This window comes from Capsicum annuum, unplaced genomic scaffold, assembly GCF_002878395.1.
Source record: "Capsicum annuum cultivar UCD-10X-F1 unplaced genomic scaffold, UCD10Xv1.1 ctg2683, whole genome shotgun sequence".
NCBI lineage: Eukaryota > Viridiplantae > Streptophyta > Magnoliopsida > Solanales > Solanaceae > Capsicum > Capsicum annuum.
This window is the reverse complement of record NW_025833151.1, coordinates 1212812-1238369: the sequence shown is the minus strand read 5'-3', so window position 1 is coordinate 1238369 and position 25558 is coordinate 1212812.

The following is a 25558-nucleotide window of genomic DNA, read 5'->3' as shown; positions in this document are numbered from 1 at the left end:
AGTGATAACTGTTGTTATAAGCAAACACTGCCAAGGCTAAGTGATCCTCCCATAAGCCCCCAAAAATCCATAACACAGGCTCAGAGAATATCCTAAAGCACCTGGATAGTCTGCTCGGACTAGCCATTGGTCTAAGGATAGAAGTAGTACTAATATCCACTTGAGTACACAACTCTTCCTGGAAAGCTCTCAAAATATTAAAGTGAACACGAAACTCGAGTCTGAAATAATAGATATAGGTATACTATGCAAATAGACTATCTCATGCACATTGATGTAGGCTAACTCCTCAGGACTAAAAGACATCTGAATAGGAAGGAAATGTGATGACTTAGTCAACTAATCCATGATGACCCAAATACCATTAAACCAAAAGGAAGTACGAGGCCAACCACTAACAAAATACATGGTAATCCACCTCCATTTCCACTCAAGAATGGGCAACCCCTGAGTTAATCCCCCTGGTCACTAATATTGGGCCTTTACCTGCTGATAACATACGCAACAAAGTATAAAATCTGCCATATCTCTCTTGATTCCACTCCACCAGTAATGTTGTCTCAAATCTTTATACATCTTAGCTGAACTCGAATGAATAGAATATCTAGAACTGTGAGCCTTATGCATAATCAACTTGATGAAGTCATTGATATTAGGACATAAATGTAGCTATCAAATCTAAAAATTCCCTCAAGATCTATGGTGATTCTCTCAAACTACTTCTCAACACCTATTCATGAAGAAAGCGATGCTTACTATCATCAAATTGACGATCCTAAATCAGCTAAAAAGGCAAAAACCTCACCTCAACACTAGCAAGAATCCTCCTAGGTTCTGAAATATCAAGGGGAACCATCAAGCTGGCTAAGGACTGAATGTCTTGTGCTAACAACCTCTAAGAAATTAAAATATAAGCCATGCTGCCCATACTCACTGACTTCCGACTCAAGGCATCTACTACAACATTTTACTTACCCGACTGATACAAGGTAGAGATATTACAATCCTTAAGCAACTATGGGTCATAAGATGTTGAAGATTATGATGATTGGTGAAAATCTCACAATGCTCACCATAGGGATGGTGCCTCCAAATCTTATGCATAAAAATTACCACCGACAACTCCAAATCATGAGTGGGGTGGTTATGATCTTGAACCTTAAGTTGTCTCAAAGCATAAGAAATAACACAACCATGTTGCATCAAAGAACAACCTAGGCTAACACCAAAAGCATCATAAAACATGATGAATCCCTCACCCTCTACCAAAAGAGCTAGAATAGAAGCTGAAGTAAGAAATCCTTGATCTTTCTAAAGCTCAACTCACAATCCTCAAAGCATTGAAAAGGAACCACCTTCTGAGTCAATCTAGTCGTAGGTGCTAAAATAGAAGCAAAACCCTTGATGAAGAGTCTACAACAATCGGCCAACCAAATAAAGCTACGAACCTCAGTCGAAGATGTAAGTCAAGCCCAATTATGAATCGCCTCAATCTTGATTGGGTCTACCATAATCCCATCCTTAGACACCATATGCCCAAGGAATTTCACTGACTTAAGCCAAAAGTCACACTTTAAGAACTTGGAGAAAAGCACATGATCTCTCAAAGTCTGGAGCACAATCCTCAAATTCTGTGTTTGCTCCTCTCTACCCCTTAAATTTATAAGGATGTAGTTGGTAAAAACAATCATAAAGGAATCCAAATAAGGCAAGAACATTCAATTCATTAAATCTATCAACGTGGTTGGTGTATTAGTCAAGCCAAAACACATCATGAGGAACTTATAATAACTATATCGGATCATAGAAGTTATCCTTGGGACATCCTCAGCCTGAATCCTCAACTGATGGAAACCAGATCTCACATCAATCTTAGAAAACACAGTTACACAATAAAGCAAATCAAACAAGTCATCAATGCAAAGCATAGAAAAATAGTTCTTTACTGCCATCTTATTAAGCTTCCTATAATCAATGTACATATGCTTGGAACCACTCTTCGTCTTTATAAACAACACAGGAGCTCCCTAAGGAGACATAAAGCCTAATACAACCCTTACCAAGAAGACCCTGATGTTGAGAATTTAGCTCCTTAAGCTCGACAGGGGCCATATGGTAAGGTGCCATAGAGATAGGTTGGGTTCCAGGCTCGAGATCAATAGCAAACTCAATCTCATAGACAAAGGGTGTAATACCAGATAGGTCGGTAGGTAATACATCAGGAAACTCACAAACTACAAGAATAGAGTCAAGCGATGAACTCTCTATACTAGTATCACAACTATAAGCGAGATAAGACTCTTAACCCCTCAAAATAAGCCTCATAGAATGAATATAATAAATGATCCCCATTGTCTCATAGCTAACTAATCCTGCCATATGAATGAGGGTATACCAAGTACGGCTAAGGTAACAGTCTTGAAAAAATAATCCATGACTACATGACAGTGGGATAACCGGTCCATGCTAGAATCACATCAAAATCTACTATATCCAAAACAATAAGATCAACATGGGTATCAATATCTCTAACAGTCATAACATAGGATCTGAACACCTAATCCACTACTAAAAAATCACCCACAAGAGTAGATACACATAAGGAAATAGATAATAAATCCTAGGGGAACTCTAATTATAGAGCATAATGGGTAGATACACAAGAATAAGTAGATCTTGGATCAAATAAAGTAAGGGTCAACTAATGGCACACCAAAATTACACCTATAAAAATAGAATTCGAAGACTCAACCTTGGGTCTAGAAGGTACTACATATAACTAACCACACTCGCCACCTGGCTAGGATCCTGATCGACCTCTTATCCTACCTGCCTGAGAACCTCCTTGAGTACCCTAGAAACTAACCCTACGACCCTGAGAATCATCTCTAGCTGGGGAATGAACTACTCTAATAGGGGGAACACTTTGAGCCAAAGCAACAATCACCTCACAACAAGGGTAATCTTGTAAATAGCGACCATGATCTCTACAACTATAACATATCACCTGAGCTAAACCAGAACCAGCAGACTTGGTTGACCAAATATTACCATCATGTCTAGGATGACCAAAATATGCACCTCTTAAAGATTGACCACTGCCTTAACCAGGGAGATTACTAGCACTAGACTGACCTCCATAAGTAATCTGAAGAATTGCCTGAATAGGTTGACTAAGCTGACTCTGAGGCTGATAGGATGGACGTGAAGGATATCTACCATAAAAATATCTACCTCTGAATTGATAAATACCATAGCTCCAACTGAAACTGCCCTAATATCTAGGCCTCTTATCATTGCACCCACGGGCCTTAGATGTATCTCCTCCATAATTTTACATAATCAAAAACCTCAGCAAAAGACCTACCCATAGCAACCAAACTCTGAGTAAACATATGAAGGGGGAGTCTTAACCATCTAACAATGAAACAAACATGCTCATACTAAGTATACAAAATAGAAGTAGCATGCCTAGCTAACTCATGAAAACAAGCCTCATACTTCATAATAGTCATAGACCCCTGCTTTAATCTAGATAATGCATCTCTCAAATGATCTCTAGGACTTTGAGGCATGTACTTCTTGAGGAATATCTCAAAAAACTGAGCCCATGTCAAAGGAGAAGATCTAGCTGGTCTAGATTCCATATAACCTCTCCACCAATGCTGAGCAGCCAAATCCAACTAAAATATGGTGTAATACACACCACGAGTCTCAACTAGGCCTAAATTATAGAGCCTGTACTCATAAATTATCCAAAACTCATACGCTTTCTTGCCTAAAGCAACTAAAAACCTAGGCGAAGTCAATCTCAAGAATCTACCTCAACTCTGGGAGTTGTAGTTATAGGCTACACCTCCACCTCAGTACCACTCTAATCCATAGACTGTGCACCATCAGGCAGTGCACCACCAACTATCCCCTAAAGCTGAATCAAATCATCCTTAAGCACTAAAGAAGAAATAAACCCTGGTGGATTCTAGGATGGTTTGTGGGTCATCCCTAACTGAAGTAGAAGAATCTCTAGCTTTGGAGTGGGAATAGGGTCTGGTGGAGGACCCCTATCTTGGACCCTAGCTGGGGATATATCTCATGTCTATCCACGACCTCTGTGTCATCCACAAACATAGGAAGGGTCCCTAGGCTCAATCTCAGGACCCTCATCGATTGTAGCAGTAGCATATATCCTAGCCATCAACAAAATAGTGAAGTCAAGGAAATGTTCTACAAATCAACTTAGACTTTTAGCATGATATAAGTGAAAGAAGTGAAGAACTCCTAAGAATGTCACATAGCCTTTCAAAGATAGAAAAAAGATGTCATTATTTCAAACTGCTAGACTGTACTAGATATTTGCTCTTATACTAACAATACCAATGTAACCTGGCTCTGATACCAATTTATCATGACTAAATTTATGAGTCATGATAGTGCCTACTCTATCTCGCTAGTAGGTAAGCCAAACTATAACTTGGAGTTAAACACAATGGGTTAACTTGGTGAAAAATTCCCAACATAGTCGAAAATCAACAACACAACTTATAAGCAATAAGGTATTTGAAATAGATAAAGATCGTCAGCATAAATACCATACCATGATCTGGTAGAGCCAGTAAAAGAGCATCTAGTAATAATAATGCAACCCATGTATCTAGAATAGTCAATAATATCTATCTCAAACTAAAAGACTGAAAATAGAAAGATAGAAGGAAATAGGTGACTCCAACTCTAAGAGCTCATCATATCTTTGGATATCAACATAGCACGAAAGTCGATCAACGACAGTAACTAGTACTTGAATCTACACCAGAAGTTACATAAGTTTAGTATGAGTACCAAAACCATGGGTACTCAGTAGACATCATCGACCAACTGAGCTATATCATGATAAAAATATGGTAAAATAAAATATAACATAACTAAGTTAAGGTATAGACAAACCTAAAGTAACTCCAACATCGTTGTGTATAAACAAGTAAATAAACTAGAATAATAGCATAATTTAACATAAATCGTCAACATAAGAAATCATAACTACAAAATTAGCTCCCATACGCTAATTAGTACAAAAAGTAAATAACTTATTACAAGCCCCCATAAGCCTAGAAGGTACAAAAAGATAGAGTAGCCCACCACTATTATTCTTATAATACAGTTGGAATTTATCCAAGTCATGCCAGACTAACCATTGATTGCCTATATTCATCATTAGCCAAAGATTCAACACTTATCGACTAACCATCATGTAATGACTAATCCTCATGTATCAATAATCATCCCTTATCAACTAAATATCACTTATTGTCTAATTTTCATATAGTGGCTAATCATCACTTATCAACTAGTCATTATTTACCAACTAACCAACATTTGTCAACTAGCCAATATTCATCAACAAATCATTATATCAGTAGAGTCTATTTATATCATACTACATTATAAATATTTCCTTATTTATAACTTAGCTAGACTATCAATCTCACACCCCAATGTCATCATATCATAATAAGTATATCATCATTGTATAATAAGTATATTCAAACTCAAACATGTATGGATATTCAACAATATCCTCATAAATATCATCATAATCATCTTCCAATCTTTTTGAGCATGTATATATCATCATAATCATCCTTCGGCCTTGCCAGGAATATATGTATCATCTTAATTATCCTCTGGTCTTATCGGGCATATATGTATTATCATAATCATTCTCCAGTCTTGTAGGGCATATATGTATCATCATAATCATCCTCCAACCTTGTTGGGCATATGTATATCACCATAATCATACTATGACCTTGCCAAGCATATATATATATATCAATATCATCATCAATATGGCCAATAGCATAATCAATAGCATACTTAATAGCATAACTAAGAACATAATATATTAACATGATCAAAAATCATAATCGAAATTATGAGTTCTAGCATAACCAATAGCATGATCACTAATATAATAATTAAGCATTCTCTTTAGCATGATACATAAAATATTTACCAATATAGTCCATAAACATGATCAATAATATAATTAATATGTATTATTAAAACATAGGCAATAACTTATCAATAGCCTAATTAATGGCTTATCACTAGTATAATAGATGACTTATTATTGTATTAATCAATAGCTAATCCATGGAATAATATATGGTTTATTCATAGTAGAATCAATAAATTATTCACCGATGTGTTCATTAAGAATGACCTTTAGCATGAACAATATTGTAAACGCCAATATTTTGATAAGCATGATCACTAGCGTAGTTAATAGCTTATTCGTTTGCTTAATCAAGAGCATAATTTATGTCTTAGTCAATATTATAGTCAAGGAATTATTCAATAGAATATTTGGTAGCCCAATTCATAGCTAAAATAATAGCATAATCAATAGCTCATCAATAATATAATCTTAATCAATAACTCATTTATAGAATACTCATTAAGAATTAATTTTAACATCATTCATAATAAAAAACAAGTATGAAGGCATCAAAATATCATCAAAATAATCATCTCCCAAGATGCACACAAGCATTTCAAAGGGTTTTCAATAACTATCACAAGTCTTGGCATTCGATGGGTCGAAGATCCCACTTCTAAATCCCCAAAATCATTTACCAAGAAATGTTTATCCCAGACTAGGCTAAGGTATCTAAATCAACTATTAGATGTTTAACAAGCCACAACTAGCCCTAGGATAGCAATTCCTCTTAATATAGAGCGAAGTCCATTCCGCCAAATGTATTGCCAATTTGGGTAAGCCTCATACTATACTCAAGTGAACAAGGAAATATTCTCATTAATTTAGTAACTAAGCATTTTTGACCTAAGAATAAGCCTACAAGGTCAATTTTACCTAAGGTATGATTAACTAGTCTAATCATGCCCAAAATGATATCTAAAATAGCCTAAATGTTCTAACTAATCCCAAGTATTTCAATTTATCACAGTAGCACCTAGAACCCTTCCCAAATCTAACACAATATCATAAGCATACAATGAAGTAGCTCAATCTAAAAATGGGTAAAACCTAGCCCACCTGGATGCCGTAAAAAGCTTAAAAAGATCTGTTAAATCATCGTTTTTCCTTTTTGAGAAGCTTCCGAAAGATTCCAAGCTATCAAAATCACATTACACACATCAATACGAGAATAATATACCCATATTTGACTAATGTATTTTGCATGCAAAATTTACCCAAAAATCCCATGTGGATCCTATTTATGAAAAAATATATTTTTGAAGCCAACCTAATATTCTCATATGCTCAAGGAATCATTACCCTCAAAATGGGTGAACTTGAGATAATTTGGTGATAATATCAAGCCTCTTGGGTTTTGGAATTTTTAAATAAGAAATGGAAATTTCTATGATGAAAATGGTGAAATCTTACTAAAAATCGAAGGAAAATTGTAGAAATAGAAGTTAGCCAAGCTCCCAAATTACCCACAAGCCTCAAAGAAATTAGATGAATAATGGAAAAAATCTTGCAAAGAGGGTCTATTTATACCCATGTCAGGTGCTCGTGTCTCGCTATCACAACTCGACCTTTATGATCCCAATTCAAGGCATCAGATGAGGATGTCGCGATAGCGACATTATCCCATCGTGATCGCATTTGGTTGGCATACCCAAGGAGTCGCATTTGTGACTTAAAGTGTCATAATCAGGGTACTTGGTGGTACTTCCAGAACGTGATCATGATCCATGGTCTGCAATCACGGGTGCATAAGAAATTGCCCTCTAGAATCATCCAGAACTCCATATTCACAAGCGAACTATGTAACTATACCAAATTAGACATTTGGACTCAATGGCGCTGTCAAAATTTCCATTCAAGGTTGTTTATATGAAATGTGGGTCCACACCTAATTTCCAATTTCTTAACTTTTCAACCAATAGGTCAAAATGAGCCTGAGTGCCTCGCACTCGAACCAAAGGTCCACCTAGCCTAAAATTAATATTCGGAGTTGCTGGAATAGTCAAAAATTTTATTCAAGCTCATTTTACTAAATTTTTTTCTTGATATCTATTTGGAACCAACGAAGACTTCAAAATAGGGAAATAACTCTAAAAACCAAACAAATTGCCCGTAACCAAACTATCAGTTGTAGCAAGTAATAAATGACTTAGGGCAGATCTAGAGAAGCTATAAGGATGAAAAATAAGTAGAAATAGGGAAAATGACCTGAAGGGTCATTACATGTCTTATCTCAATTCCTTCTTTTTCTAGATGACCTTTTCTTGCCCCTTTTATCCAAAACTTTGCCTTTATCTTTCTATGAAGTGCCCATGAGATCTATAATATTGTCCTCATCATCAATCTTCACAAAGTCTAGACCATAAATGCTTGGGACTGGCAGCCTTTTTAATTTTACAATCTCATCCTGTGCTTGCTTTAATTCGACAGTAAACCTGGCTAAGTTTAGAATTGTCACGCCTCCTATCCTGTTGAGATGAACAAGCACCTGATGCCTTAAAGTCTCGAGAGAACCAACTTATAATTTGGGATTACTATACATGTAACTGTCATAATTATAAGGCTCTAACAAGTACAGGTAAGACTCCTTGATGAAAGACCAACATATATAGGCCTTTAATAGATATAAATGACTTGTCCCTTAGAGCCTTTATTACTAGAGTATAAGACACCACTGTGTTTTACTTTAACAATAGTCTACAAAGCCTCCAAGAGATATAAAACATAATTTTAGATTGGGATAGGACCCCGCCATACCCTTAAATATACTATAATATCAAATACATACTAAAGACTCGACAAAGCCTCAAATTAACCTATAGCTCACCAATAACCACTGAGTAAAATATGGTTTATTTAGGGATATATATTAGCTATAATACATGTATCTGTGACATAAAACATAGTTTCCCCCAGGAGGGACGTCAGTATGAAAGAATGTACTGAATATGTAAGGCATAAAGTAACCATATGTAAAACAAGAGCTCAAGTGAAACTAGGTACAACTGTATAGATAATGATAGAAGACCACCTTTGCTTATACTTGTAGAATTATGTACATTACATTCTTTTTTTTGGTTTACTGCTCTTTGCGTACCAACTTTGTAAGACATTACAAATAACCAGTTGATCAGTGGTAAAAAAGGATGACCCATGCTAGGCATTTTAACCCCTAGGATACGATTCTCATAAATAAATAAATTGGGATCAACCCATGCTAGGATTTCCTTTTATCCCTGTGATACAACCCATAATATTGAGATATACCCATGCTAGGTGTTCCTTCCACCCCTAGGATACAACCTATAAATGCATAAATTCACTTTGCCTTGTTTCGTTAATTTTTTAGATTGTTCTTTGCTGGTCATAACATTATTGAGCTTTAGAGATATGGATCAATAGAAGAATACATGTGATCAAGACAAGAACAATGATATATGAAATAAGTGTAACATCAATGTAGAAATACTTTGGAACTTATATGACACCATGAACCTCACTGGGCATAAAACACATTCATTAATAAGACAAAAAAGCATATGAAAAGTGAGGAGATGAAGGCATGCAAAAAATGAAATTTTAAGGTGTATAACTATTGAGCAAGTGATATTACATAGCATATATAGGTTGTAGTAGATTCCATTGATCTTACATAGCATATAGCAATTCTGGTAGATTCAAGTGTAGAAATTTAGATGTTTCAAATGGGGGAATATGTGCATATCAAGTGGAGACATATAACTCCTCAACTAAAGAGGTTTGGACTATACAATAAATACTCACTAGGTAATAATAATTAAAAGGGTACATGAGAATGGGTACTATTGAGGAATGTGGGAAGATTCCAATTAGGAACAAATGTGTATCCCACATAAGGACATATAAACTATATACTGAATAGGTAAGGACTCTATAAGGTCACCTTATACCTAAACACAATGGGAATAAAGTTTAAAAATGGAACATGTGTAGCCAAAAGAAGTATATGATCAATTAGACAATTGAAGTAATTTTGGACAGACTGTATATCCAGCATGTAACACTCTTAACTTGTATAATCTTGGATCTTATTGACTTATATAAGAGAAATATGTGACACTTTGACACACTTTTAGACCATGGGCGGTAAATAAAAGGTTGATTAACTATAATGGGGTTTGTACATCATCACAATGTATCTTTTACCAGGAAAGATGATCTACGAAGCTCACTTTATTGGTACAAAAGTATACTACATCATGTCAAAGAATATGAACACGAATAGCCTTACATACCTTATTGTGCAACCTGATTATTACAATGATTAATTAGCTTTCTTTCCTTTAAGGTGTTAATCTACAATGTAAGCATATAATGGAGCTAATATTAGTAGCTAATCACAATGTAATCCTTGTAAAATAGTAGCTAAGCACTTAATGGGCAGTAAAACTATTCAGCCCCTCAAACATTTGGTGTATCACCATACCCTCTTTCTATACTTTAATACAACTCCACTTAACCATTCTATAAGGTCACCCACTGCCTACAACAACAACACCTATAGAAATTACCTAAACAGTCCCAAAATCCTTTAACATAATATAAGATATTGGACTCACAGCTTTCGATAACCATCCCATGAGTTCTTAACAACAACATCTATAAAATTCTCCATCATGACCTATACATTAAGAGGGAAAAATTATAGCAGTAACCTTACCTTTATTTCTAAAATTTGCTTTCTTAAAGTGTACTCCATCAAGACCTTAAGTGTCCCTTAAAGTTGAACCAAATACTATTGGAAAATATCCTAGAGATTACAGAGAAGTGGTCTACGAAGCTTGGCAAAAAGGGCTATCCTACATATCAAATAAAAATAACTTGATTTCCATAACTTCCCATGATAGAATTAAAGATAAAACATAGTTATTTTCACTTAACTTGGCTGGAAATAAGGACGGTTTCTTCAAGAACCCTAGGAGAAATTAGGCAACTATTTTTGGTTGAGAAGAACTTGAGAGAAATCTATTTTTTTTCTACAAATGAAATAATAGTGAAGTGAGCTTATCTTTGGTCTATAAATAACCCCTTATGACCGCCTATCTCTCTATAATTTGGTCTAAATATTTATGTTTGGTCAAAAGGTCCAAGTAGGTGATGCACCTACTTGGTCTATTAAGTTAGTCAAAAGGTCCATTTACCTTAAGTAGGCGATGTAGCTACTTTATCCCTTAATTTCGTCAAATAGTCTAAGTAGATTATGATCCTACTTTGCTATTGGACTTGGGCCTTGTGGATATAAAACTATTGGTCTTTGGCTGCCTATTCTTCTCATTTTCTTTCTTTTAGTTTGGGCAAAAATTAATTCAAGTAGGTGGAAGTGTATTTGGCCCAATAGGCTAGTCAACGGAGTCTTAGTAGGTGATGCACCTACTTAGTTCTTAGATTGGTAAATAGGTCAAAGTAGGTGATGCTCCTACTTATCACCTACTAGCTTAATTTAAGTCAAGCAAGCAACTCCCTTATTAATTCCATATCTAAAGTCTTAAAATGTTAACTTAATACTTGTATGAACTAGGACACTTTAATTCTTTTATTTACATTTAACAATTAACTCTAAACTTTAAGCTCAAAAACCACCTTACTTTTCAAGTTTAAATACCTTTATTAATGCTAACTTAATCATATACATGCCGAAATATACAGGGTATTACAGGATTGGGTAGGTTTCTCAGCCTGTTGTTCAAACATTCTTCTGTATTATCCATCCGCACATGCAAATTCTTATAAGGCATCAAAGCCTCAGCTACTACTCTATTGACAAATGGTTTATACTCTATGGCCTACATATTCAACTATTGTTTGAACGTCTTTTGAGATTTAATGATTTTTACAAATTTGTCCCTAGTTACACTGTACTCTAAGTCTATAGGTGGCATAGATGTGGTATTCCCCCTATCGATAATGGAATGTGTAGGCATGGACCCAAAAGCTAGAGATGTACCCTATAAAATGCTAGTAGCTAAAGGAAATGGTATACCTGAAGGTGCATTTGATGCCTCTGGTGTAGGTTCAAAATGCGTCCCAAATTCTAGAGTCTTGTGAACTCTCATCTCAACTTTGTGTCATCTTTTGTCTTTTCAATATGCTATATATTTGTAGCATAAATTTTATTATATACTCCTTGAATGATTGGTAAATGGTAATGCACTGGAAGTCTTATGTGTCCGAACAAATATGTCATTGCTAATTATCTTCCTAAAATTAATCTTCAAGCCTTTTATTAAGCTCGCTACTAGTACGTATCTCTAATGGACAAGATTTACATCTCCTCTTATCGACATTAGCCTTAGCCTAACTATGACCCACTAAAACTTTTCCCTAAAGCTTAAGGATAATTTTGCAATCCTTTCTCTGTGATCCAACCACAATGGATTACCATCATCTGTCAGGATACAAGCTAGCCAAGGTCGTTGGTCATATGTTGTGGTCATCCGATGCTCAAGATTTGGTGTGATGGTGGGGGTGGTGTACTTCTAATCAAACAAAATTTTGTTAATGGTATAATCAGATATATCTACTGTCACTCCCCTCAATAGAAATTTTGTCCTATTCCACATATCTGCCACCTTTGATACCTTTGGGAAATCCTTCTCCAATATTTCCAAATAATTAGTGAAAAACTCATGAACCAAATTTAGGTAGTATAATCCCAGAGGCTTTCTCAAATGTCCAAACTCGTACTTATTAAATCATCTCTCTAGGTCTGGATACTCATAAAGGTCAATTGTGACAATTTGATGCTCTTCTGCAATAGTCCTTTTTATGTTTCTACTTTGTGGTGGTTGGAGACCACCATAGAAGTGATTTTTTCATCCTTCAACTTTCAATCTAAGTGACTTCCAAACTTCTTGTTCCTTTTTCCAAATTACATCGCCCTCATCCTATTATGGAGCTATTGTAGGATCGATGGTAACCTCTTCTCCTTCTTTAGCATCCGGACTTGAGCTTGAACTGCCACTATTTTCATTGTTACTTTAACTGATAGACCCCACACTCAATGATTCACTCTCCTCATCAAACTAGGAGGGTGGTTGATTTGTCTTCTTACTTTGTCGAGTGTGGTAAGTTAGAGCCTCAATGCCAATTTATTTTTAAGTCTTAAGGTGGTGGTTTCTCAGGTTGGTCGAGATTGACCCCCACCTCCCCTCGAAGATAGTTTCTAAGTCAAATTACTTGAGTTAAAAGATAAAAAAACACACAGCCATTAGTTTACAAAACAACTCAAATTCTGTTTAAGGGTGAAGATGAGTCGATGGACCATCGCACATGTGATGGTTCATCACCCAGATCGTCACCCTTAAAGCAATTTTTCTAGTGACACTACGATGGTAAACCCAACGGTCTATCACAAAGGTAATGGTTCATTGGTTTGATCCATCGCCTCTATCTAGAATCATTATCTTACAATATTATTCCAACAAGTGCAGTGACAGTACATCTCTATTGGGATAGTCCACCACCTTGACCAATGCTACCAAACAGTACTCAATCCTTGGTGTGTTTAGGTTGATGGTAGCAGACATGGTTTGTCACTAAGGTGATGATCTATTGGGCTCTCTGTCATGTACCTAGTTGATTAATGCCCAAACTACACCTCTGATTGAGGATAAAGCAATGGCTGACAAGTATAATAACCCAACTAGGTTTGGGTCAAACCTACAAGGAAGACTTGGATGTATATCTCTGTTTTGATGAACTCAACGGACTGAACAGAAAGTAAAAGGGGTTGTCATAATCTTGAACAAGTAACAGTATATAACTTTATTTGTAAACTATTGGAGATGAACACTAGAGTTGTGTTCCCCATGGCTTTTCAAATCTGTAGGTTTATCGTGCTTTGCTGAACCAACCCAATACTTTGCATGCAAAATCTGATAAGTTATGTACCCTCAACTATCTTATGGAATCATTGACGGATTTCATCCTTTATCTTTTGAGTCTCAGGATGTCGTATTACTAACCTTTATCCTAGATTATAGTTAACTATTACTATTTGAGTCTCAAGTTATTAGATGACAGATAACCATCTTACATCGATAATACTTGTAAGCCTAGATCGACGTTTAATCTTCAAATCACTATTGTAATTATCTTTTCCTAGTCACTACACCTTTTATCTAGTAAGTAGCAATAATCTAGGTGGGATCCTAATGTTTGCAACCTCTAGAACAACTATCAAACCAAAGATAATACAATGCATGCACAATTGCTGGTTCAGAACAACTTTGCACTTCCCCTACATCATCAATATGCCAGGGTTCCCACAACCCCTGTTAAGGATTTTAGCTGCTCATGCTTGTGAAAAGATCAACGGGATTCATGATTGAAGGCATTCACACAATATCACAAGTATAATGGAATAAAACACAAAGTCTGGAACTAATCTATCAACCAAAATCAATATAAGAGAAATCCCAAGATCAAATTCAAATCTTGGAATCAAAATATAAGTTGTAAAAGTTAAGAGTGAGTAACCTAACTAAAAAATGTAAAAAGGTATATACAGTATACAAAGAAACCCTAAAAATCAACTCTCAAATGAAAAGGAAAATATAGGTCGGTGGACACTTACTTAGGACACATACAAACCGTATGTACCACATACGAACCGTATGTGGCCCTAGGTAAGTGCAAAACTTTTACACAGATCCTGCAGCTCTCTGCAGTTTTGATTTCTACAAGTACCTAGGTTACATACAGACTGTATGTACCACATACGGACCGTATGTGGACTTAAGTTAGTGCAACATCTTCTTTTTTTTCTGCTTTTGATCCTCTTAGGTCACCTACGCTCGATAAGTGGCACATCTGCCAAAATTTTCCTCAGTAAGTAGCCAAAATTTGTAATTTTCATCTATTTCTTCAATTTAGCTTCCAAAACCTAATTTCCTACAAAACATACCTGAAACACTTAATATCACACAAAACGACCTAAGAAACTTGCATATTTTCATAGTTTTAAGCGTCGGAAGTGCCATAGATCTATAGATTATCAACGCCCTCAATTTAGAATATTTGCATGTCCCCAGGCAACACAACAAAACAAAATAAAAACATGACGCTTAATTCGGAGAATCTAAGCTATCTAAGGAAGACAATCATCACTTTAAGCTTAAACAAATTTACCCCCTCCCATTTCACTAAGTCAAAACCATATAAACAATATGTACAACAATGTGACACAATGGGATCAAAATATGGCAATTACATTAGCAGCAGACAACTATGCATATTTACAAGTTACACTACCCAAACAAGTAAGCAACTAGTGATGCAACTCATGTGCCCTAACACAAAGAAGTCCCACTCACTTATATGAAATAAGCATGTCAATGCTGGGACTGTCAAATACCATAGGCTTGCCCTTATTTTCTTTACCTTGGTTTTCAGACAGTCAAGTTAGGATCACTATAGGACTTTATTCGGCTTGTAACGTAGTCTTGGGGGATGGTATGGTACATATGGATATATCAAGTAACTAAGCCTCCTTGGCACTACACTAACTTTGGGGTCCACACTTTAACCAATTTTCTTTTATTCACTTCTATTTCTTCCTTTTATTCTTTTATGCACATTCAGGTTCGGTGTGGTTTTTTTCTTTTTATTTTCCTACCACACCCAGCCTTACTAACTTTTCTCTTATTTTACCCTTCTTTGTACCCACTATTTATTACGCACCCCTAAGATATCCGCCCTCAACTTAGGTGATTCGCCTGAGCTGAGGTACATGTGTCCAAGGAGGACCAGGGCCAAAACAAGTTCATTGCAACACAAATGGGATGGCGAAAGGTGAAAACAAAGAAATAGGCTATAAGGCTCAAAAATGGGATCAAGGGTACTATTTCACATTGGAAAGGTCATTGAGGCTAAAAGTGGACTAAAATAAAAAATGGTCTATGTTTCTTTTCTAATCAACTATCCTACAACCTAGGTAGCATCTAACACACACATGGAGTAGAGTCATATCACAAGCTACTACCTATCTAGTTCATGCACAAGTTCGCTATGATTATCATTTCCTTAATTCTAAAGCCATAACAAGATCCACAAAATTCACACATATATAGATTCACACAGTTTTAAAAATAAAATATTAGAGGGGTATCATTTTTCTCAAAACCAACAAAAAATATAACAACTGCCCTAAATACTTAAAAATCTCCTAATTACATAAAAACACAATACAAAATAAAACACATCACGATATAAATTTTAAACCTAGACATATCGGTTCTATAATCATTCCACGTCTGATAGGAAAAGAAGCAAGGCAAGAAAAATCTATGGCAACTATAGTATACCCCACCCCCAACTAAAAACTACGCACTATCCCTAATGTGCTAAAAAATGTAAAGCAAGGGAATGAGAACATACCTGGGATGTACTAGGTGTCCGTGTCATAATAAAAAGGAAATCACCTTGTGTTGCCTCCAAAGTAACACCTGATTTACCAACGTGACATGACTCTATTTCCTTTGGCTATTTATACTTTGCCAAGGTCTATCTCAACACAGACTTTCACTTCCTCAAGGTTTCCTATGTAGTGCTTCACCTGTTGTCCATTCACCTTGAACGAGACTTTACCATTCATTTTATTTCGATAGAACCATGTGGGAACACCTGAACTATGGTGAATGTCCAATACCACCTAGATTTTAGTTTGCTAGGAAACAAGCAAAGTCTTGAATTAAATAAAAATACCAAATCACCGGGTTCAAACACCCTTTTCTCAATTTTCTTATCATGATGCAACTTTATTCTTTCTTTGTATATGGTAGAATTCTCATAAGCACGAAGTCGAATTTTTTCCAACTCATTTATCTTTCCCAATCTCGACCTTACTGCATTATGCCACTCAAAATTTAGCCTTTTCAACACATATAGTGCCTTATACTCAAGTTCAATCGATAAATGGCATGCTTTTCCATATACAAGCTGATATAGGGAGGCACCTATGGGAGTTGTATAAGTTGTCTAGTAGGTCCATAATAAATCATCTAACTTTCTCGACTATTTAGTCCTATTGGTATTCAAAGTTTTCACCAATATGGACTTGATCTCTGTATTAGAGACCTCAACTTGCCCACTTGTCTGAGGATGGTAAGGTGTTTCCACTTTTTGCTTTACCCTATATTTATCAAGCAGGTATTTAAGCAGATGGTTGAAAAAGTGAGATCCACCATTACTAATAATTGTACATGGAGTGCCAAATTAAGAAAAAATATTTTCCTTTTAGAAAGGCAGTGACACTTCTACCTTTATTTTCTGGAAGCACAACTGCCTCCTCCCATTTTGACATATTGTCAACCATCACTAGAAACCCATGAAATCAATTCCTCATACATCAAATAGTTCTAAATCCCGAATAGGTGTCATGAGATGTTCATTGCATCGTGAAATAATTCCTTGACACTGACATTGGTCAAAGTCTTATGAAAAATTATGAGCATTCTTATAGGTCATAGTCTAGTAAACCCCACATTGTAGAATTTTATGGATTGTGCAGGTACCACTATGATAACTCCCAACTGGTGATGAATGACAAGCTTCATGAATTCTAATCATTTCCACCTCCGGGATACATCTCTAAATCACTCCATCAGTATAAATACTAAACAAATATGTCTCATCCTAAAATAACTATCTTAACTTATGCATAAATCTCCTACGCTGCTAAAAGGATAGGTCTTCTCAAATAAGATCACTTGCCAAATAAATCCAAAAGTATTATCTATATAAATCTTATCTCCTACTTTATGCATTGCCTCTTCCTCAAGCCTGGACAAGTGATCTACAACTTGGCTTTCAGTGCCTTTTCGATTTACTTTTAAATAAAACTATTACAACAAGAAGACCCAACAAATCATCCTCACGTTAGAATCTCTTTCGACATTAAGTACCTCAAGGTTGCATGGTTTGTGTGGACTATGAATTTAGTCCTAATAAAATAGGACCAAAATTTTTTGAAGGTAAAAACTACCGCAAGCAACTCTTACTCTGTCATTGAATAACTCTTTTGTGTGGGGTTTAATGAATTGTTATCATAATATATAGGATGAAGGACCTTCTCTCTCCTTTATCCTAGGACAGTACCTAAGGCCACTCCACTTGCATCATATATGACCTCGAATGGTGCAGACCAATCAGGGGACATAATGATAGGAAATGAAATTAATTACTCGTTAAGGCACTTAAAGAATTTCAGGCATGCTTCGTCGAATACAAATTTCATCTCTTTCTCTAAAAGTTTGCATAGAGGATTTGCAATTTTAGAAAAGTCCTTGATGAACCTCCTATAAAACCCTGCATGGCCCAAAAAGCTCTGTATACCTCTAACTGAGACTGGTGGTGGTAAATTTTCAATTACCTCAATCTTAGTTTTGTCCACCTTAATACCCTATTTGGAGATCTAGTTCATGAGAAAAATACCTTTTGTTACATTAAAATGGAATTTTTCCCAATTCAGTAACACGTTGCATTCTTCACATCTCTGCAGTGCACTGGCCAAATGGGCCAAACAATCATCAAAGAAATCCCTAACTACTAAAAAATCATCCATGAATACCTCTCTTATGTCCTCTACCATATTAAAAAATATAGGCATCATGCATCACTGAAAGATAGCAAGAGCATTGCAAAGATTGAACGACATTCTCTTGAATGCAAAGTCCTATAGGGGCAAGTAAATGTCGTCATTTCTTAGTCTTCGAGAGCAATAGTGATCTAATTGTTACCCGAGTACCCATCAAAAAATAAATACCAAACCTGCCCTACTATTCTATCATGCATTTAACCAATAAAAGGCATGGGGAAGTGGTCCTTCTAGGTCCAAGTATTCACCTTTCTATAATCCATGCAAACTCTCCAACCGGTCACGGGTTCCATGGACTCAAGCTCATTCTTCTCATTGGGAACTACTATAATTCTACCCTTCTTCAGCATGCATTGAATCGGGCTAACCCAATTGTTGTCCGTAATAAGGCAACCACTCCAGTATCCAACTATTTGATAATTTCTTTCTTTACAACCTCCTGAATAATAGGGTTCAATCTGCGTTGATGCTCAATGTTGGGACAACATTTTGGTTTAGGTTGTATTTTATAAGCACAAATACTTGGTGAATTCCCACAATATCTACTATGGTCCATCCAATGGCTCTTTTGAACCTTTGCAACACGGATATCAATGCTTCCACCTGGGACTCTAGTAAATCTATGGCAATAATCACCTATAAGGTATTGTTGGTCCCCAAGAATGCATACTTCAAGTGAGATAGGAAGGCCTTCAATTCAAATACTGGTGGCTCCTTATTAGATGGTTTTACAAGAGGTGTGGTTTTGTTTTTGAGATCAAGATCTAGATATTTTAGAGATCTATCACTGACACCACTTGCATATTATCTTTTTGTTGCACTGTCATACACACATCAAACACCACTTGCTCATTATTCATTTTGAAGGTGATCTCTCCCAAGTCCATATTAATCAATACCCTACCCGTGTATAGGAAGGGTCCACCCAGTATAATAGGAGCTTGAACATCCACTTCACAATCAAGAATCATGAAATCTATGAGAATGTAAAGGATGCCACCCTCACTTCTATATCATAGAAAACACCCACTAGTTTATTCATAGATTAGTAGTCCATTAATAGATTCATGGATGTGGGTTTTAGTGTACCTATCCCCAAAAACTTGTATACAACTTGTGGCATCAAATTTATGTTGGCTCCTAAATAACACAAAGCTTGTTTGATATAGAAAGGCCCGATAGAACACAGAGTAGTGATCACCCCAGGATCCTTCTTCTTTTCTACTAACGATTTAGAAGGTATGGCACTACCATAATGCACCTTATCATTGGGCTCATCGACAACCAAGTGATCACGTCAAAACTCTAATTATCATCACTACATATCAGCTTCTTAAACTCTGCCTCAGGTTGCTATCGATTGTAGGACTATCATTATTTGACTTCTCAATAGTAGGCACAGGGAGATCACTAATAGGGGCACCACTCCAGTGGTAATAACTAGACAATCACTGATGGTTGGATAAATCTGAACTCTGTTGTTTAAAAGGGTACCTGGCTGTCTCTGATTCAATATAGCCAACATCTGTCTGAACTAGTACTCTAACTACTTGATAGAAGTTTCATGAGACTCAACCTTTTGGGTCAAACTTGAAATAACAGCCTTGATCTCCTTAAGGCTAGCCTTTTGACTCTTTTTCCCCTTTAACAATTTGTTTAGCATGGCCTCTATTCTTGATTCTATATCACGACTACTTGGTAGGATGTACCTGCCTCTCTTTTCCTTATAGTCATCCTTTCACCTCCAATTATAATCGTGCTCCTACTACGCTCTTTGTATCTATCACTATATAGTTTTGACCTTAATTTCCTTTCCCTAGTCTTCGAAACCTACCAACTTATGATCATTATACTTAACCTTCTTCTCTAAGTCAAACTCATAAACTCTGAAGGCTGAACCCTGCGCACTTACTGTATTCACCTTTTCAGTACGTATTAATGCAAACTGCTTAGTACGCAGCCCAATGTCAGTGCTTAACTATGCAATTTCTTGAGCCACAGACTCATCAACTACTCTCTGGTCACCAAAAGCTCTGATAGCATAAGTTCTAGCATCCCTCTCAATATCCCAAGTATGCTACCCTCAATTAATGATAGAAATCTATTCTCGAACCTCAGCAGCTGCCTTCCAGCATAATCTCATAAATACCTCTCCGGTGATAGTATCTGCCATGGCTCAAGAACTGAAGCTCAAGGCTTTATAGAATATCTCTAATAAGCTCATCCCTAAAATCTGGTGATTGGGCACAATGCTAAGATTATCTTAAAACTGGAACCAAGCCTCGTATATCGACTCACAATAAAGTTATCTGAAATTGTATATCTCATTTTTAAGCTGCAACATCTTGGTTGGAGGAAAGAATCTACTTAAGAATTTCTTGCATACCTCTTTTATGTGGTGATAGATCCTCTTAGAAATTCCCCCAACCATAAAGAAGTTTCTCCATTCAATGAGAAGGGGAACAACTTCAATCTAAGGGCTTCCTGATCTACCCCTGGATCGTATAAGAAGTGTAGATCCCCACAAAGTTAGCAAGGTATATATTAGTATCATCTATAGCTGAACTCGAAAATACACTCAAGTTTAAGAGCTAGATCATAGAACTAGTTATGTAGAATTTCATATTAGGAGGTATTGCAGGAGAAATAATAGATCTTGTTTCTACAGGTTCAATGTATCCCATGTCTTGTTCATTATCATATGGCTGAAAATAAGGAAACAGTGGGATAACTTAAGACCGAGCTCTATGAACTCCATATCAATTTCCATCAAGTACTACTGGATGATCAACTACCGACCTTAGCTTAGATAGCTCTACTTGCTAAGCCAACTGGCTTCATTAGCCTCTCTCCTCTAATTAGCTACCTCTAATAGCATTTGCTTTGTCTTTCTATTAGCAACATTCTATGGATCACCTAGAGCAAAGGTATAGCATTTGGACCATCCCAAACCCGTTCTAAATTGCTTGTACGTACTGGGTCTGCCATCGTATGATTAGGCTATAATAGTCTTTATGGGTTAGGATTCAGTGGGAACAAGGGATTGCCTTGACTCCTGGCATTTGGCATACACCAGTGTATACCCAACTAAGAATAGAAAAAGAAATACCCAAAAACTCCAACAAACTTCAATTAACACAACACTCTCTTCCTCGAAAATGGTACCAAAACTTTGATCAATGCCTAAACTACACCTTCAATTGAGGATAAAGTGGTCACTGTCAAGTATATAACCCACCTAGGTTAGGGTCAAAATCATAAGGAAGACTTGGATGTATATCTCTGGCTTTCTGGACTCAATGGGCTGAACAGAAAGTAAATAGGGGGTTTGTTGTTGTAATCTTGAACAAGTAGCAATATACAACTATAGTTGTAAATAGTTGGAGACGAAAACTAGAGTTGTGTTCCCCCTGGCTTCATGAATTCGTAGGTTTATCATGCTTTGCTAAACTAACTCAGTACTTTGCATGCAGAATCTGATAAGTTATGTACCCTCAACTGTCTTGTGGACTCATTGATGGATTTCATCCTTTACCATTTGAGTCTTAGGATGTCGCATTACTAACCTTTATCCAAGATTCTAATTAACTATTACATTTTGAGTCTCAAGTTATTAGATGACAGATAACCATCTTATATCAATAATACTTATTAGCCTAGATCTATAGTTAATCTTCAAATCACTATTGTAATTTTCTTTTCCTAGTTACTACTCCTCTTGTGGAGTAAGGAAGAATCTACGCAGGATCCTAACCTTTCCAACAGCTAGAACAACTATCAAACTAAAAATAATACCATGCATGCACAAGTACTTGTTCAGAACAACTTTGCACTTTCCCTACTTAATCAATATGGTAGGGTTCCCAAAATCCTTAGGGTTTTAGTCACTCATTTTTGTGAAACGATCAACGACATTCATAATTGAAGCCATTAACACAATATCACAAGTATAATGAAATAAAACTCAAAGTCTAGAATTGAATTATCAACTAAAATCAATACAAGATCAATCCTGAGATCAAATTTGAATCTTGGAATCAAAATATAAGTTGTAAGTGTTAAGAGTGCATAACCTAACTATAAAATGTAAAAATGGTATAAATAGTATACAAGGAAACCTTAAAATCAACTCCTGAATGAAAAAGGAAAATATAGGTTGGTGGCTACTTACTTAGGCCATATATGGACCGTATGTACCACATATGGGCTGAATATGGACCTAGGTAAGTGCAGAACTTTTGCACAAATCCTACAGCTCTCTATACTTTTGATCTCTACGTATACCTGGGTCACATATGGACCGTATGTGGACATAGGTAAGTGCTGAGTCTTTTTATTTTCAGATTTTGAGCATCTGGACTTCAATTTTTGATACATACTTAGGTCACCTTTGCCTGGTAAGTGGCACATACAACTAAATTTTCCTCGATAAGTAGCCAAAAACTTTAATTTATATCTTTTTCTTAAGTTTAGCATCCAAAACCTAATTTCTTACAAAACATACCTTCAACAAACCATGGCACACAAAACAACCTAAGAAACTTGTATTTTTTTCATAGTTTTAACCATCCAAAGGGCTATAAATCTATAGCACATCATCAGTGCAAGAAGATTTTTTGTGGCATTTTTTTTGAGAACTTGGTATGCCTGCATTTTTAACTTGATGGAATCTCAATTTTGCTTGAGATCCCCTTAAAATGCATGGTATAATAGAGTTACTCAGACTTCATCTTAACTCAGGCTCTCCATGGAACAACAATCCTCATTTTTCCTTACTTATAATGAAAAAAATTAAGCAAAAATTCACTCACTCCCTCCATTTCATCTAGAAAAACCATAACCCCAAAAAAATTAAGGCTAAGAAACATACTTGTTCTTGCAATGAAACTTCACTACTTAAACTTGGTATAATTTAACCAAATAAACACAAAGATCACTTTTTAGGTGGAGAGAATTTGAATGAAGTGAATGATAGAAAAATGGGATGGCTTGAAAAATTTACTTAGCAAAGAGGAAGGAACTAAAGAGTTAGTGGGAAAGTGAATGTAATTTAAAGAGGATGAATGTGGGAGATTCAAAAAATTTTGAAGTTGGAGTGGAAAGGTCGTGCATGTACGTGGGTAACTACTCTAATTTTATAGTTGGGTACACTTGGGTGGGGTCATGGGCCTAACTTTAAAAGAATAACATAAACTTTTGACTTGTACTGGCCCAATTATTTATTGACTGTTGATAGATTTTGATGGTCATCGTGATGGTCCATTACTAAGGTGATGACTGATTGCAGAGGTCATCGCGGCTTACCAAAATCATAACTGAACATCCTATGGGTGACGGTCTTAGCGATGGTCCGTTGTGAAGGTGATGATTCATCCCTTTTGATGTCAGACCTTATCCAGTATATATAGTATATGACCCACTTGCAATGGTTCTAGTGACGATCCATCATATGATTGATGATTTATTGGGTGCCCCATCCCTGCTTATCCAAAATACAGATCGTCAAATTTTCTTGCAATTACAACTCCTGAACACTTAACACATAAAGTACAATTTATAATGAATCAAAAATAGCTATCAACATGACTTTACAATACATTCTAGGTTACCTTACACTAGCGCCTGATTTAATGTCGCAACACGACTCGATTATCTTGATTACTCAGACTTTATCAAGTAAACTTTAGACAACACATTTACCTCATCCATTAGGCTAATGTATTGCTTGATCCTTTGTCTGTTGACCTTGAATGTACTCTCTTCTTTGTTTTCCAATTCAACAACTCTGAATAGAAAGACTTGTGTCACTTGGAATGGCCCTAACCACTTTGATTTTAAATTTTCTAGGAAATGATTAAATCTTGAGTTGAACAGTAACACGTAATCACCACTTGGAGTTTTTTCTTTCAATTCTCTAATCATGGTGCCACTTCATTCTTTCTTTGTAAAGATCAGATCTTTTATAAGGTTAGAGTCGAAACTCGTCTATCTCATTTAGTTGGTGCAGTCTCATATCATTTGTTACCTTCTAACTGAATTTTAACTTCTTAAGCGCCCATAATGCCTTGTGTTCCAACTCAACTTGCAAGTGACAAGCTTTACCAAAAACTAGTTGGTAATGAGACATTCCAATTGTGTCTTGAAGGCATTTTTGTATGTCCAAAGAGAATCATAATTTTTTCTCGACCAATCGCTTCTATTTGTATTAATGGTCTTAGACAGAATGGTGTTGATTTCCATATTAGACACTTCAACTTGCCCACTAATTTGTCGTTGGTTGGTAACACTCAATTTACACGTCAATTTAAGTGCAAGGTGGTCATTGTAATATAATTACCCAACTTTGAGTCGAGATCGAATCCAAAAGGAATCATGTGAGTGGTGATTAAATAAGTTCAAAATTAAAGTTACTTGCTAAATTCAAATATATTATGCAAACATTTTGAAGGATTTTGAATATTTTCAAAAGTGTAAGACAATTCATAGGCTTCTAAAGAACTAATTTGAGACTAGGATAAATTAGAGCGTATTCACTTCGGAATGGATCTTAGGGCTATGCTTTACTAGACGCAACTAGTGTGTGGGTACATGAAAATCAACTTCAAATCTTAGCTAAGACATTTTTGGGTAGGCTCGGTTAGGGATTTCGATATAGTCTTTCAACAAAGTATCAAACTATCACCCATAGATTCTTTTGAATATCTCATTGGTGTGGTCAATTAATCATCACAAAGCCTCAATTTAGCATTCCTATTTTGATGATGATTCCCAAGATATAGCAACAACAACAACATACCCAGTGTATTCCCACCTAGTAAAGTCTAAGGGGTATATTGTCACAGTCCATACCACTATCTCAGGCAAAGTAGAGGGGTTGTTTCCAATAGATCCCTAGCTTAGAACCAATAATAATATAACAAACACAATAC